Source organism: Mus pahari, chromosome 19, assembly GCF_900095145.1.
Source record: "Mus pahari chromosome 19, PAHARI_EIJ_v1.1, whole genome shotgun sequence".
Taxonomy (NCBI): Eukaryota; Metazoa; Chordata; class Mammalia; order Rodentia; family Muridae; genus Mus; species Mus pahari.
The window spans coordinates 86010640-86026803 of NC_034608.1; the positions used below are offsets into that span (position 1 = coordinate 86010640).

The 16164-nt window shown below is 51.6% G+C and overlaps 1 protein-coding gene across 4 annotated transcripts in view; it reads left to right on the forward strand.

Annotated features, from left to right (window-relative positions):
* Positions 1–4590: 4590 nt before the first annotated feature.
* The window catches only part of Myo9b (myosin IXB), a 91139-nt gene continuing 79565 nt past the window's right edge, over positions 4591–16164 (forward strand). For all 4 annotated transcript variants that reach the window (XM_029531689.1, XM_029531690.1, XM_029531691.1 and 1 more), the window contains exon 1: positions 4591–4804. The gene's annotated coding sequence lies outside the window, so the exon portion shown is untranslated. The remainder of the gene's footprint in view (positions 4805–16164) is intronic.

A 16164-nucleotide genomic window follows, 5' to 3' on the forward strand; every position in this document is an offset into this window, starting at 1 on the left:
TAAGTCCAGGCTGAGACAGGCTGGCCTGCTGCTGGGTCCTTCAAGCCCCAGGTCTCAGAGCCTCTGGGTATCCCAAGTGCCATCCCTTACTGCTAACCAGCAGCTGCCCTATCAGAGCAACCTGGGCCTCACTGGGTTTCTGGTGTACCATGTGGCTTTACCTCCAGGGCTGGGGATGTCTGCATGCTAGGCTTGTGGTTGCATCTAGACATGCAGGTAGCACCTGACTGTGTTGCTCAGGCTGGCCCCACAATCCTGGTCTCAGGGGACTCTCCTGATTAAGCCTCCCAAGTTCTGGGGATGACAGCTATGTGGCACCATGCCAGCTAGGAAATCCCAGGTTTGATGAAAGACATGGATTGGCAGACCTGGTTACTTCCAACAGTGGGGACACCAAAGTTCTGAGCATTCTATCATCTTGGACTAACAGTGCAAGGGCTTCACACAGGCCCCGTGAGATCCCTGCACTGGTTGCCTGTTCTCCTTTGGTCCCTGNCTGCAGTTATCTACCAGTGGGAGTCTCCATGAAGACTGTGCTACCCCGAGGACATGACTATATTAATAAAACCAGGCAGCATGCAAACACAGCAGAGGTCACAAACGAGACTGCCAGGCTGGGGCCGCTAAGTGGTAGGCTGCTACTTTGGCATGGTGAAGGCCCAAGTTCCATCCCTGCCATCTTATAAACAAGCAACCAGCATCTGCTGGGGATGTAGCTCAGCGATTAGGCACTGGCCTGGCGTATGTGAGGTCCTGGGCTCCATCCCCCATTCCCTACCACAAACCCACCAGGTCCAGGGATCACTGTCAAACCTGAGGGCTTGACTTTGACCCTCAGGACCACCATGGTACAAGAGGAGAAACAACTCCCCTGATTTGTGCTTGACCCCCACATGGATGCCATGTGTGCCTCACGCCCAGAGTATATTTAAGAAAAGCAAGAGTACAGGGTTGATTGGCACTTGCTGTTGTTCTTGCAAGAGACCAGAATTTGCTTCCCAGCACCCACACCCACCCAGCTCAGGTTTCAGGGTGGAACTCGATATGTGGCCCTGTGCCACCAGCAGCGTCCAGGGTGGGGAATGCAGCTTCTGAAGAGGAATTCAGGCCTGGCCTCCAGACCTGCACCTTCCAGGCCTGTCTTCAGAGCCTGATGCCATGACAAAAGAGACTCCAACTCTCCAGAGGACCACTGCAGTCAAATGACATCTCAGTGATGGAAACTACCAGTTCCCAAAGGCATGCCACTGAGCAGAGAAAGCTTCAGACTCCTTTCTGTGCCCTCCCCTGTACCCCCAATAACACAACCCTTTCATGAACTAGATGGCAATACATTCATATTTTCTCTCTCTCTCTGTCTGTCTGTCTGTCTGTCTGTCTGTCTGTCTGTCTGAAATCAGAGCCAGGAAGAATTCCAGCATGTAGGGTGCTTGTAGCCAAGATCAATGACCCAGTTCAGTGCCTGAGACATGGTAGGACAAAGTGACTCCCATGGTTTGTCCTCTACCTTCTACACACACCCCTCCAATGAGATGAATACACATGGAATAATAAATTAAACAGAAATATCAATGAAGACAAAACAGACAGACACTTCCTGAAAGGACCCTGGCAGCCCTCACCTTGCACTTTCCTTCCCTTTGTCTTAGGAACAGCACCAGCAGCTGCAGACTTCCTGCAAGAGAGGAGAGAGAGGTGCTGTTCATCCAGCGGGAGAGCTGTGCAAAGACCAGAGCTGCCTGCCTCCTTCTGACAGTGGGAGCTGGGCCCTAGGTGAGGGCTGCTCCCAGAACAGGCTCCACAGGAAGAAGACCACCTTTCTCACACCCTAGTGGGAGTCCCAACAGTGGCTATGGGCTTCCCTCACTCCTCAGATGCCTCTGTGTGACTCAGAGCCTCACAGGACAGAGAGGGACCAGGGCTTGTCAGCCTGTCTTATCAGGCTGGCATGATAACAGCCAGACAGGTATGAGGGCTTAGGGACGGGCCAGGGGATCTGACAAGGCCACGTGTGGCACAGGAGCTAGGTGGATGATGGAAGGAAAGCAAGAGGAAAAAGACCTGGAACATTCTGAATCTGTTCTTTTAGCTCCAGGTGTAGGGATGAGGTGGCAGGGTGGGGGTAGGAGACTATGACACACACTTCTCTGCGAAGGGTCAGCGTTCTAGGCTGCCCGGTCACTATGACCAATGACTATTAAACTCTGCCATTCTAGTACCGAGGCTGACAGAATGGGTGGACCATGTGGCAACAAAACTTTACTGACTTAGCAACATCTGGGATCACACAATGCTCATATGTCACAGAATAGTTGCATTTTTTTTAAACAAATGGATTTAAAAAAAAAAAAAAAAAGATGTATTTACTTTATATGAGTGCAATGTCACTGTCTTCAGACACACCAGAAGAGGGCATCAGATCCCATTACAGATGGTTGTGAGCCACCATGTGGTTGCTGGGAATTGAACTTAGGACCTCTGGAAGAGCAGTCAGTGCTCTTAACCTCTGAGTCATCTCTCCAGCCCACAAATGAATTTTTTAAAAGGTTTATTTTATGCATATGAATGAGTACACTGTACCTGCCTTCAGATGCACCAGTAGAGGCATCAGATCCTATTAGAGATGGTTGTGAACCACCATGTGGTTGCTGGGAATTGAACTCAGGTTCTCTGGAGGAACAGTCAGTGCTCTTAACCACTGAGCCATCTCTTCAGTCTCCAAATAGTTGTATTTTCAATATCTTTTGTTTTTATTACTTTACTTCATGTATGTTTGAATGGTGTTTGTATGAGTACAGGTGCTTCTGTGCCACTGTGTATACCATGGTGCCTGTGTAAAGGTCAGGGACAACCTCAGCATAAGTCCTCACCTTCTACCTTTCTCAGCCATGGCAGTTTTCTCCCTGGATAGCCCTTCCTCCTAGACTGTGCCACTTTAGCCTCCCATCTCCCTGTGGGAAGTGCTGAATTACAGACACTACTGCATCCAGTTTTTATGTGGCTTCTGGGAACCTAAACTCAGGTTGTTGGAATTGTTCAAAGAGCAAATAAATCTCACTTCACAGCCCTGGCTGTGCCAGGCAGCTCACAGGTTAAGAGTGTTTGCTGCTCTTGCAGAGGGCTTGAGTTCGGTCTCCAGCACCCAGGTGAAGTAGCTCACAGTCACCTGTAACTCCAGCTCCAGAGGACCCCAACCTCTTCTGGACACACCTGCAAGTCAAAAGCAGAGCTGGGGGCTGAGGGCTTCTGATGTTGTCTTCTCCCTGCACTGGGGGCAAATCATGGGCATATGGGAGAACCTGGGGCCCTGCAGTTCTACAAAGTGCAGGTGCATCTGTTGTCCCTCATGGTGCCCCAAAGCCTGCCCACCACTCACAGCGGCTTCAGTAACATGGCCTTGTCCTATCCCGTGCCCACTGTGCATCCCCACTCTCTACCCCCTGCCTTTCTGGGCTTGGAGTCTCAGGTGTAGGAGGCTCCCACCATAGGCCTCTTCTCTTAGCATTTCAGCATTTTACATTTTATGTAGTTTGTGGTGCTCGTTTGCCATGACATGCACATGGAGGGCAGAGGACAAAATATGTAGTCAGTTATCTACTTTCACCATATGAAACCCATGGATCAAACTAAGATCATGAGGCTTGGCAAGAGCCTTTGTTCCACCCACTTGACCTTCACAGAGTGTCCTTTCCTGTATACAGTCACATCAGCCCGTGACACTCATCCTTCAGACTCTAAGCAAACACCCATGAGTGTGGTGAGTCAGGGCTAAAGGGGAGTGGGACAAGCAACTCTAGAGCTCCTGAGGCCTAAGAAAAGGTCTGCACTGGGACTAAAGTCGTGCTACCATGTAGGGTCACGGTTTTTTCCTTTAAAAAAAGGAAGGCTAAGTAGTGGTGGCACATGCCTTTGATCCCAGCACTTGGCAGGCAGATCTCTGTGAATTCAAGGCCAGACTGGTCTACAGAGCTCGGGGTCAGCTACACACAAAAAAACCACTGTCTCCAAGGGGGAAAAGAGAGCGAGAAAGTCCACCAAAGTCCACGCACAACCCCAATTTTGAACTGCATTTGGGACCCCAGCTCCCGAGCACGCGCCGAAGCGGCTCAGAGCCAGGGCTTCTGGTCTGGGGAGGGATTCGGGCAGTCGCTCACAGGATCCCAGGTCTCCAGCTCGGCTGCCTGTGAGCCCAGGATCTGGTCTTTGGCCAACCCACAGGAGCCCCTAAATTCCGCCCTTCTGCGATCCCAACTCACCCTGCGTCCCGCACTGAGGAATCCGCCATTCTCCCGCCTTCCACTCAAAGGCGAGCGTCTCAGGGTCCCGCCCGCTAGGAGGCAGGGAGTAGTGCTGGAGGCCGGAGGGTGCTCTCTTCACGCAAGCCGCGGGGCGGGCTCCAAGCTTGCTACAGTCGGTTCAGCCTGGCCAAGAGCGCCGGAGAAGGGCGTGGCCACAAGGTGTCCCTCCGACGCGCGGGCTTCCGGCACCAACCTGAGCCGGCTAAAACGCTGCCGGCTGGCGAGGGGCGTGACTATCACAGCGCCCGCCCCTCTCAGCGGCGGAACACTTGGCCACCGGAATGCACCAACCGCAGAGGGCGTTCGCTGCGCGCCTTTAGGCGGGGCGTGACCTCGAGTCGCCCCGCCTCTCCGACGAGTTGGCGCCCGCCCACTCAGCGCCTCCGGAACCCGGAAGTGAAATCGCAAGGGGCAGCGGCGGGCGAGGCTGGTCGCTTGGGGCGGGGCGGCCGGGAGCCGCGGGCGGGCTGGCCGGGGACCGGTGGCGCGCAGCGGCCGAGGTCCAGGTGAGTTCTCGCGGCGGCCGTGAGTGGAGCCCGGAGCCGGGGCTGTGCACCGGGTCGCTCCCGGAGTCGTGGGACGTGAGGGCAGGATGCGGCCTGGGGGACGCGTGGACGCTGAGGGGCTTGAGACCGGCGGGCTTAGCGCGGCTTTCAGCGGCGGCTGAGGAGAGGACGTGGCTAAGGTGGCATCTGGGGGGATCTCAGGAAACGGGGAGGCCAGGAAGGCGGAGCCGAGGGGCCGTGCTAGGGAAAGGGACTTCTGCACTCGCGGTCCGAGCCGAGGGTGTCAGAGAGGCGCCGGGCGCTCAGAGAATGGCAGACGGTCTGCGGCTACCCGCTGTTGGGGCTGGAACGTGTAAAAGAGTGGGCCCTGAAGGACACGCAAAAACAGTTCCTCAGAGGGCCGGAGGAGTGGAGAGGAGGAGGAAAGGGAGATGACGGGGTGCAGCCTCTGGAGACTCGCCCCCGCCTTCCCCTCTTGATTCATCTTCTTCCTGACTTCACACCCGGACAGCTGGGTGATCCGCCAGGGCGAGTCCCAGCGCCCTCTGGGGTTCTCTCTCGGCTTTGATAGTCACATCACTTTCTGCTCAAGAAAGGAGTAGCTGGACTCTAGAGGAGATTGGGGGGGGGGGGGGGGGTCTGACAGCCCGAACTGCGTTTCAGAAGAAAGGGAGCGGGTAGGGTGGAAGCCACTCTCTCTAGAGAGTCGCATCCTTGGACTTAAACGAGTTTTGTTTTTTTTTTTTAAACCGACTTACAGGAAACGTATACCTCAGCGGTGGCAAAGATCTCAGCCCCGTGGAGGCACAGCTGCCAGCAAACCCTTCTTTTTCTAGGGACCCTAACTCCCAAGGCTTTATAGGGGAGTCCTTTTGTGCCTCTTAGGCTCACTTTCCAGCACTTTAAGACATCCACCTAGCAGCCATTCGGGTTATATCTCCTTACCCTGTTGTCTCTAGTCTTTGAGACTTCAGTATCTTAAGGTGTCGAGGAATGGCTGGAGGTGGCATGAGCATCTATAAAATTATTGTCACCTGTCTGCTCCTACAAGGGCTTGGAGCTGCCTGGTTTTGATTGGCATCACTTTCTCCTTTCCCTTCCTCCCCATCCCCATTGCCAGTATTCCCTGTCTGCTGTGTACTTGCTGAAAGGAGGCCAGGTTTAGAGCTCCATTTGATACAGGAATCTGGATATAAAGGAAGCCTTAGAGACATGACTGCCCCATTCACTTCAAGAATGTTCTGGAAGAAATCTTTCAACTTAGCTTGCCCAAGGGCACACGGTGCAAGTCATGCCTCTTGGAATATCGAATACTTCTTGGTCCTGAGACCCCAGGAAGGACATGAACTTTCCTATGCATGACACTCTTTCTCCTGCTTACTTGGAGCTGTGACTCAGTGGAGGTCTCCTGGAAGAAGCAAGTGCCTTGTTTGGGGTCTGGCCTGGGGCAAGACTCTGCCTATTTCTCCTTTGGATTGGCCTGTGTCAGCCTTTTTCCAGAGCTAACCCCACTTATTAACTCTCATGTCTCTGGTACACACCCTTTGGTTTTATGCAGCTCCTACTTTCTGTCTCTTGCCCTGCAAATGGCTGGGGATGGAACTTAGAACCTTGTGCGTGCTTACTGGGTAAGTGTTCCACCGTGGAGCCACACCTCCAGTCGGGTGTCCAGGGTACTACTGCATGAAGCACAGTGCTCTCTGGCTTTGACCTCCTACTTGGGTAAAACCCTCTCTCAAGTCTAGCTGGTACCTTGTGGGTCAGGTGGGGACTTAGGACTCCTGGGCTTGACTCTCTTCCTGACAAGAGACCATGAACTCGTGGCTTCCCTTTCCTTAACTCTCTGGAGTAACATGTGAATGCATCCAAAATTAACCAAGCAAGAGCTGGTTGTGCCAAGCGGTTGGCTGCCTCCTGAGAACGGAGCTGAGATCTCCTTGTGCCTCAGAGGAGCAGCTATTGTCCCTTTACATGGAAAGAATGGCATTCCCATTAGGCAGACCTTCACAATGACAGGTGGCATAAGCTATCACAGGGGCAGAATTGGGAACACTGAGAGCAAGACTTGGGATGTGGGGTGTCCACTATGTTTCCTGGGAAGAGTGTCTAGTCTGCAGTCAAACCTGGGAAGCCATGTCAGTGGTGAACCCAGGATGACAGGAACAGATGTCCTGTCACTCTGCTCTTTGGGACACTTGCTGTGGCCTCTGCTTTAGTTTGTTTCAATTTTCTTTTCCATTCAACCACCAGGAAAGAGTCCTTTCCCAAAATGGACTCAGGCAGGTGCTGGGTTTGGAGATAGATCCCAGGAAGCGAGGCTGGGAGGCTAAGTTTATGTTCTAGCTCTTAGCACACAAACAGCCCAAGCATCCACAGCACCCTAAGAGAGCAAAAAGCCGACGAGTCTGTGTCTGTAGTCCCTAACCCTCTAAAATAGCCTTTACCCAAGTTTGGCTGTCAAACTGTCCTGACATCTGGTGCGGGGAGCCATTCTTTGCCCCAGGGCCACCTGTGCACCATGTGATGCTGTAGTGTCCCCAACTTGCATTGGCAGGAGTGTGTTGACCAATGATGATGATGGGATGGACCCAAGGTGGTTATAGATGCTGTACTGCAGTCCCCGCTATCCTCAGTGCATCTCAGGGTCATCTGCAGGAATCAGGAGAGGTGGGGAAACCTTGGTTGCTAGATCCCGCTGGCCACTGCATGGAAGGAGACCAGGGGGAGAGCAGGACAGGTGAACCAGCCAAGGCAGCCTGGCAGGCACAGCAAGGCCATTGTTTCCCTTCTCCTTATATCACCACTGACCTGAGTTTCTGGAGACTCTGTCCCCATCTGGAAACAAACTGTCACTTTTCTTGCTAGATTAGCTATACCAGACTCCATTCTCAGAGGTTGCCCAATTGGCATGCCTCTGATAAGCTGCATTATCTCCTTCATGGGCCCAGGCTCTCAAGATAGCCATCCTTTCACACATGGTGCATGCTTTGAGCTTCTTTTGGTGTGTGTGTGTGTGTCCCCATTTCTATCCCCTCCTCTGTCTGTTCCGTTTCCTCTGTCTCACCAATGACCATGACATTGCTGCTTCACCTCAGTGGGGAAGGTCATCCACTCTGGGGCTCATCTGACTGATGATCTGCTCTCAGGTGTGGACCTCAGTGTCCCACCTAGTAGGCCTTTGTGTCTTTAAGGTCCACAGTCCAACTGTGCCAGGCAGCCCCTGCCCGGCCCACTATTCAGCCAGGCCCAGGCATGGCCTCCTCACAGATCAAGACAGGCTCTTCTCTTTTGCCCTCAATGTCCCAGAGGGGCAGAACAAAGGGCCTTGTCTCTGCACTTCTGTCCACTTTGTCTGGGAAAGGCTTCCATGATTTGCCACATTGGGAAAAAAATGCCGCTGATGAGCTAGGCATCTGCTCATTTCCTACTCAGGACTCCCTGAGAAGTGATTCAAGAGTTCAGCCTGGAGGATTGTTGGATGATGAATAAGCTGGCAGAGTTGACTCATTATGTAGGTCCTGGCTCTGCCATGTGTTGTAATGCACATATACATGTGAGAGAGAGACAGACAGACAGACAGACAGACAGACAGACAGAGACAGACAGAGAGAGACAGACAGAGAAAGCGATGGAGTCAAGCTACAGCTGACTCTGGCAGGCTTGTGTCTACCACAGACTGGATGAACAACCTACAAGACTTTACTGCCATGAGGTTCTGAAGGCTAGAAGTCCCAAGATCAAGTATGGGTACAGCTGCCTGCGTGCGGTTGCATGATAATCTACCCCAGGCTCATGGGTGGCCATCTTACCTGTTTGTCTCCTGTTCTCTTCTTCTGAACTTGTCTCTGCGTCCTACTTCCTCTGAGGATACCAGCCACACAAATGAAGATCCATGTTGGGGGAATCTTGTTTCACTTTAATCTTCTCCTGAAGTAGTCGTCTTTTAAAGTGCTGGGATGGGGAGCTCAGAATGGCCTCATATGAAATCCCAGCATTCAAGTGAGGAGACAGGAAGATCCTGAGGTTGTTACCAGCCTAGGCTGTATAGTAAGACTTGTCTAAGAAAAGAACAAAAAAAAATAAAAAAGTTTTTAAGTATCCTAGACTTTAGGAGTTAAGAGCATGATGAAAGGGTAGAGGCATCTCAGCCCTTTACACTCGGTCAGTTACAAACTTGGCTGTCATCTAATAGAGGGCTTTGGGGAGACTGATCATCCCCCATGACCATCCAGTTTCTTCTCTGTTGAGTAAACACTTTACGAAGTGGGTAACTTGGTTGGCCACATCAGTCCTGGGAAGCTCCCTGTGAGGGAATTTTCTGGATTTTTCCCCTCATATGCTCAGGGTGAATCCAGAGAGGTAAGGATTCTGCCTAGAAAAAGCTGGTGATCTTTGGGGACTTTGTTTTGGTTGCCCAGGCTGGCCTTGAACTCCCAGTCCTCTTGCCTCAGGCTCCCAAGTGTAGGATGATAGGTAGGAACCTCCATACCTGGCTTGCCTATGGTTTACAAGGGGCTGTTTTAGAGTTCAGTTTGCAGCTGTGAGTACTGGGTAAAGGGCCAGGTGAAACTTACAAATAGCACAGAATGGGATACCCCTTCTAGGCATTTCCGAGTCACAGAACAACATCCCAAAGCAATTCCATCATGGACCAGCTCCTGTCTGGGACGATTGGTCCACAGAAGCTTCTTAAAAGTTTTTAAATTTTTGTTTGTTTGTTTTGTTTTGTTTTTCGAGACAGGGTTTCTCTGTGTAGCCCTGGCTGTCCTGGAACTCACTTTGAAGACCAGGCTGGCCTCGAATTCAGAAATCCGCCTGCCTCTGCCTCCCAAGTGCTGGGATTAAAGGCGTGCGCCACCACGTCCGGCTAGTTTTAAATTTTTTGAACGAGGCAGGAAGGTTGACTGGAAGGCAGACTTGGAGCTGGCCCCAGAGACAGTGAGGGGAATAGGAACTGTTTCATCTGTACAGCCATGAGTTCACACCCTGGCAGGAACTGTGAGAGTGGCCAGGGGTTCTTCCAGAGTACCAGAGTTCAGTTCCCAGCACAGACCTAGGGCAGCTCACAGTCTGCTGTAACTCCAACTCCATGTAAATCCGACACCTTCTTCTGCCTTCTGCATATACTTGCACATGTAGCGTATTATCAAAGCAGACACACATCATTAAAACAATGTAAGGAGTATCAGAGAGGTGGAGTACTGTGCATCAGCCATGATCCCCTTCTATTACCCCTCCCAGAGGCAGAGCACCGCCTCTCATTCTTGGGAGAGTGAAGCCAGGAAGGGGCTGAGAGGTGATACTGGGGACTCTCAACTTTGTCTGCAGGTGATTAGGGCTTCTTAAAAAAAAATTTTTAAGATTTACTTATTTATTATATGTAAGTACATTGTAGCTGTCTTCAGACACTCCAGAAGAGGGAGTCAGATCTTGTTAAGGATCACCAGCCCCCTTAAAACTTTTAAGAAGCTTCTGTGGACCAATCGTCCCAGACAGGAGCTGGTCCATGATGGAATTGCTTTGGGATGTTGTTCTGTGACTCAGAAATGGCTAGCAAAAAAAAAAAAAAAAAAGTCCCAAGATCTCACTGTCATATGGAGATGGAGTTAGGGTAGGCATGACTGTGGATAGAGATCTGAAGAATCTGGGGCTGATGGGGACCCAGCCCTTTCCCTGGGCAATGATTCTGTGTTATCTCATGGGTTTAGTAGAAAAAAGATGAGGAGGTTAGGGAATGGCATGTCACTACAGGTGTCTGGACCCCACTGAGGCTGCAGTTATCTTTCCAAGTCACTGCTCACAGCCCTTTGCTAGACCTGGCATGAGGCCTGTGGTCATGGGGAGGAGACAAACTACCATCTCCTGTCCTGTGAGGCTTCAGGTCAGTCTCCTCCCCCCAGCTGTGTGAATGTCCTGAGGTTCCAGGGGACCCTGAGTTGTGTGACAGTCACTTCTGTTGAAACTTGCTACTCTGCCTCTGAGAGGTGTGTTCTAGGGACATGTCATGTTTTGTAGTGTGCAGTGCTGTGCATTGTGGAACTTGAGCAGTGTCCCAGCCTTGGCCTGTGAAGAACCATTGACACCCATACTTTCTGGGGTGACGTTGTCCCCTGAGGAGAGAGTCAGCCCAGGGTCAGCAGCTGATGTTCGTAAGAGACATGCTTTCTACACCACCTGTCCATGCTGGCCCTAGGGCCTGGGCTTTCTTGGTGACGTGAGTGATGAGCCCCCATATAGATGGGTTTCCAAGGGGTTGGGTGATGACTGACACCAAAGGTGTCCACAAAGGTTCCCCTGTTAGATCCCTTCTCACAGGTCAGAGGCTGTGCTCTGTCCTAAATGTGGAGCCAGGTCCCTGTGGGCTTTTGAGGAGACTGTTCAGGAGTGTTGGCTTCATGACATTTTGTTGGTGTTATTATTTGGGATTTTATGTTTACTGTTGGGACCAAACCTGGGGCCCCCATGTGCTGGGCAAGGGCTCCGCCACAGCAGTAGATCATCCCTAAATGTAAACTCCTAAATTCTCCCAAACCTGGAACTTTCTGAGTCACTCACATGGTGCCATGTTTGGAAGATTCCTCACATGGAATCATGGGATAGATTGCCATCCAAAGAGAGACAGTGGGAAATGCTGCAGTGTCTCCCTGGGGCTGCGAGGGTGGGAGGGCTGGCCAGTGGATGGCAGGACCCATGTGCACACCTTTTGGTTTCTAATTGAGTGGACTTGTTTTTTCTTGAAACACAGGTTGGCCTGGAACTTACAGTCTTCAGTCCCCCGACTCAGTTTCCCATGCCTGGGATCACAGGCATACATTACTATGCCCATCTCCTATTTTTGTATTTATAAATGTTCTAAAAGCCAAAAGGATCCAAAATCTAAAATGCTGTGGTTCCAGGCATTTCCCACAGGGGATTCTTGACCTGTAGGAGTCCAAGACAGTATTTTTTGAGTGACTACTTCATTCCCATAGCAGCCTATGTGAGATAGAGAGTTCCATGGTGTGATGTCACTGGGTGGGTGGAGGGGTTCTCAGAGCAGAGCCGACTCAGGCTGTACTGTTAGGCTGCAGTAGTAATCCTGCCACCCTGGGGCCTTGGATGGTTCCAACCACAGGGTGGTAATCTGATCTTTCCCCCTAGGCTACAAATCAACTGCTTTTGAAGGCAGATTGGGATCCCCAGTCACTCTGAGGCAGGAGGATTAGGACCCTAAGGCCACTGTAGGCTCCATAGGGAGACCCTGTTTCAATAGTAAAAAGGGTCAGGTGTGAGTGCATACCTGTCCTCCCTGGACCTTGCTACTAGGATTAGACTAGCTATCTGACCAAGTTTAACTTGAAGGCAGGATGTTGGTACCTTCCATGGTAAGGCTAGTGACAGATGATCTGTGGAAATTCTAGAAAGGTCTGCAGCTATGTATGTCCTGTGCATGGAACCTACCTGCTTCCCAGAGTCCTTTGCCTTTATTTTTCAGCCCATGAGGCACCTGGAAATGTTCCAGAACCTGGCTGCACACAGGGCCTGTCCCCTGACTCCCACTTGCAGCCAGAGCCTGCCTGCTTGTCATAGGTCTGATGGAGTCACTGTAAACTCCACTAACACCTGCAGAGACCACTACAGGGTACCCTGCAACCCCCAGACCCTCCATCTCTGCCCACAATGTCCCTATATGACCCAGTGACCATCTAAGCTCCTTCCCACATTTATGGGGCCTCGGAATCTGACCATTCCTACTTTGCCTCCTCTCATACCAAACTGGAAGCCCTGTTCCCAAACTAACCCCAGATGGCCTGTGGCCCTGCCCCTCATGTGGTCCCTGCCCCCATGCTCTTGTGTGCCTGGTTCCCTCCAGCTGTGTCCAGCTCTGGCTGCTTCCCTGCCTCCCCACCTCCCTGTCCCAAATGCTCATATTGACACGTGGGTTTCTGGGTCTCCCCACTCTCAGATGCTTGGGGCAGGTCCTTTCTTTGCTGTATGGATGGTTGTCCTGACACTGGAGGACCTTGCTTCAAGTAGTGGCAGCCAAAAATGGTGATGATCATGTCAGTCCTGTCCAGGCTGTATGTGTGACTGTGGGAATGTGCCTTTATTTTGGCTGAGTGTCGTTTACCTCCCTCATGGTCAGTACCAGACCCTGAGAATGCTGAGGGGTGTTCATTGTTTAGAAAGAAGGGTGTGGAGGACACATGCCTGTCATCCTAGCATTGAGGAAAAGGACCCAGGAAGATGAGGCATTCTAGATGATCCTGAGCTACAGAAACTCTGCCTCAAAGAAGACAGGTAGATCAGGGCTGGGGTTCAGTTGTTGAAAAGCTTTCCTAGGGTACATAGAACCCTGAACTCTATCTCAGCACCACATAAACACGCTTTCACATCCAGGCAGGAAGGAAGTCTGGGNCTTGAAGGTTAGCCTCAGCTGTATGGTGATTTGGAGGCAAGCCTGAGAGAAAAAGAAGCAGACAAACAGATACTGGGTTTTTGGGACACAGGCAGGTAAACTCCAGGCAGTGAAANCTGCCTTGAAAGATGGGTGTCAGATGGTCGTTAGGGTGGCTTAGCTCTGCTTGGAGGGGNGCTGTCTCCTGGCCTCAGGAAGGAAGGGCATGTTCTGAGCCCTGTTGTGGAGTTAGGGGAGGCTCCAAAGGTGCCTTCTCACCATGTTCATACTGGGGAGGCAACGTGCAGGGCTTGCTAGCNACACCGCAGAACCACTGCATGTAGAACACCCCATGTCCCCGCTTGGTCACCTAGAGGCAGTGCTGGGTTCTTTTAAGTGCCCATAGCCAGCTGTCTTAAAACAGCAAGAATGGAATTTTCTGGCTCTGGAGGCCTTAAGTCCCAAATCCTGGAGACTACAGTCTTGAGAGNGTCCAGGGGGACTCCTTCCTGCCTCCTCTATATCTGGGACTTGGGTGGCCTGTGGTTCAGGTCTCATCCCAGCAGTCTCCATCTCTGTGTGTCCTTTATTATGGCCTTATTTGACACAGGGGCTTGATGAGTAGCCCTGAACTGCTAGGCCTTCCTGCCTTAGCATCTCCACTGTGCGCTCAGTCTTGGGGGGGTGTTTGAGGTCCTGGCTCAAGTGCTATAAACACAGGAGTGTGCCACCATTCAAGCCGGCCTTGTGTCTTCTAAAAGTGCCAGACACTGCACCTAGGACTTCCTTTGATATCCCCTGGCTTCTGTCACGGCCCTCTTCCCAAGAAGCTTTACACTCTGCNGCTCCAAGTGGGTGTGGATCCCAGGGAGCAGCCTAACCAACTGCCAGACTGAAAGATGGCACCGTGCTGCTGGCTTACACTGAGAGTGCTGGATGGAAGTTATTATACACCCCTGCCTTCCCTCTGAAGCCTTGTGTCCCTTGGGCATCCTGGGATGTGCCTCTCAGCAGTGGCTGAGCCAAGTAGTTACCTACAGTTCTCCTGGTATTCCCTGTTGGACTTCGGCTGGAGTCCAGCCAACCCATGATTCATTCCTAGGGCCACCTACACTTTTTTTTTTTCTTTTCAATGTGTTTGGAATGGAAACCAGGACCTTCTGAATTGGAGGCAAGTGCTGTAGCACTAGGCTACATCCCCACAGTTCTTCACTGAGGGTTCTAGGCAGGGACTTCACCCCGAGCCACGCCCCCAGCCCATCTCTACTTGNGGGAGGGAATTCCTCTTGTGAGCTCCTCCTATGGACACTGGACTACCCACCTAGAAGCTAAGCTGTGAGATGCTCTGCTAACTCCCAGCTGACCTCTGCATTGGGGCCATCTGTGGATCTGGNTCTGGGTCAGGGCTGTCCGAGGAGGCTCCTACAGCTGTGATATCTGCAACTGTCAGATGGGCTGCTTTCAGTCACTCGTCAGCACGTTTGGATTCTGCTTCCAAATAGTAATTAGGTGATGGGTGTGGTGGTTCATGCCTGCCTGTGATCCTAATCCCTCTAGAGGTAGAGGCAGGAGGATGGATTATTCCAGGCCAGCCTTCTCTACATAGTCAGACCCTGTCTGTGGGGTGGGAAGAGNATACAAACACAGACAAATAGAAAAGGAAACTGGGGGAACAGAGAGGAACTGCTGGTTGTGGAGGATCCCCCACCTCTCAGCCCATTCTGCCCTAACGCCAGCTTTCTCCTTTCAGCTGAGGAATGATTTCATCTGCTAAACACGTGGCTTCAAATTATGGCCTTATATAACACTTGAGTCGACTGCCCTGCTCTTTGTGGGTCCCCACTCTGCCTCCTCTGATGAATTCCAGAGTGGCTACCAGAATGTGGATCCAAGCCCAGCTCTTCATGCAGGATACTTGGCATGCTTAGAGCCTGAAGAGTGGCTGCCTGTGTTCAGCCTGCATCTCCACCCTGGGGCCTCATGTTGTTCTTGCATGGGTCAAAAGTTGTGTTTTCTTGGAGTCAGGCTTGCTGCTAAAAGCTTGGTTTTGTGTTTGTTTGTGTGTGTGTGTGTGTGTGTGTGTGTGTGTGTGTGTGTGTGTGTGTTGAATTCATATGCTGCATATGTGTGCAGGTATTCATACATGAGGAGTCCAGAGCATGCCATCCCTTGTCCTCTATCCCTCTCGACTCTGTTTCCTTGAGACAGAATGTCTTCTTGAACCAGACTTGCAGTTGGGTAAGGCTGGCTGACCATTGAGCTCTCCTGTGTGTCTGTACCACCCCAAATACTTGGGCACCACATGCAGCCAGGCCTGGATTTGCTTGCTTGCTTGCTTGTTTGTTTGTTTGTTTAGATAGTGTCTCACTGGGTAGCTCTGGCTGGCCTGAAACTCAATACCTAGACTACCAGGCTGTCTTCATCTGCTCGCCTCTTCTTTCATGAAGCTAGACAGTTGACTAAACAGTAAAGCCTGGGCCCCCTTACCTCCAATTTCCCAGTGCTGGAGTTATAGGCACACACTCACACTGGCTTTCACTTTAGCTTGTTTGTTTGCTTGTTTGTTTGTTTATTTGTTTGTTTGAGACAGGGTTTTTCTGTGTAGCTCTGGCTGTCCTGGAACTCACTTTGTAGACCATGCTGGCCTCGAACTCAGAGATCCTCCTGCTTCTGCCCCCTGAGTGCTGGGATCAACAGTGGGTGTGCCAGTGCCTGGATCCGTGCATGGCTTTTTATGTGGACTCTGGGCATCCAAACCCAGGACATGACAGGCACGTTGCCCAGTGAGCCTTCTCCAAAACCCCAAGGGAACTGTTTTTGAGCAAGTCTTTCAGGAAATGCTCCTGGTGCCTTGCAGCTGTATCTTTCTTTCCTGCTGAGAGAGAGAGAGAGAGAGAGAGAGAGAGAGAGAGAGAGAGAGAGAGAGAGGAGACTGAGAGAGACTGAGGAGACTGAGAGAGACTGAGAGAGAGAGAGACTGAGA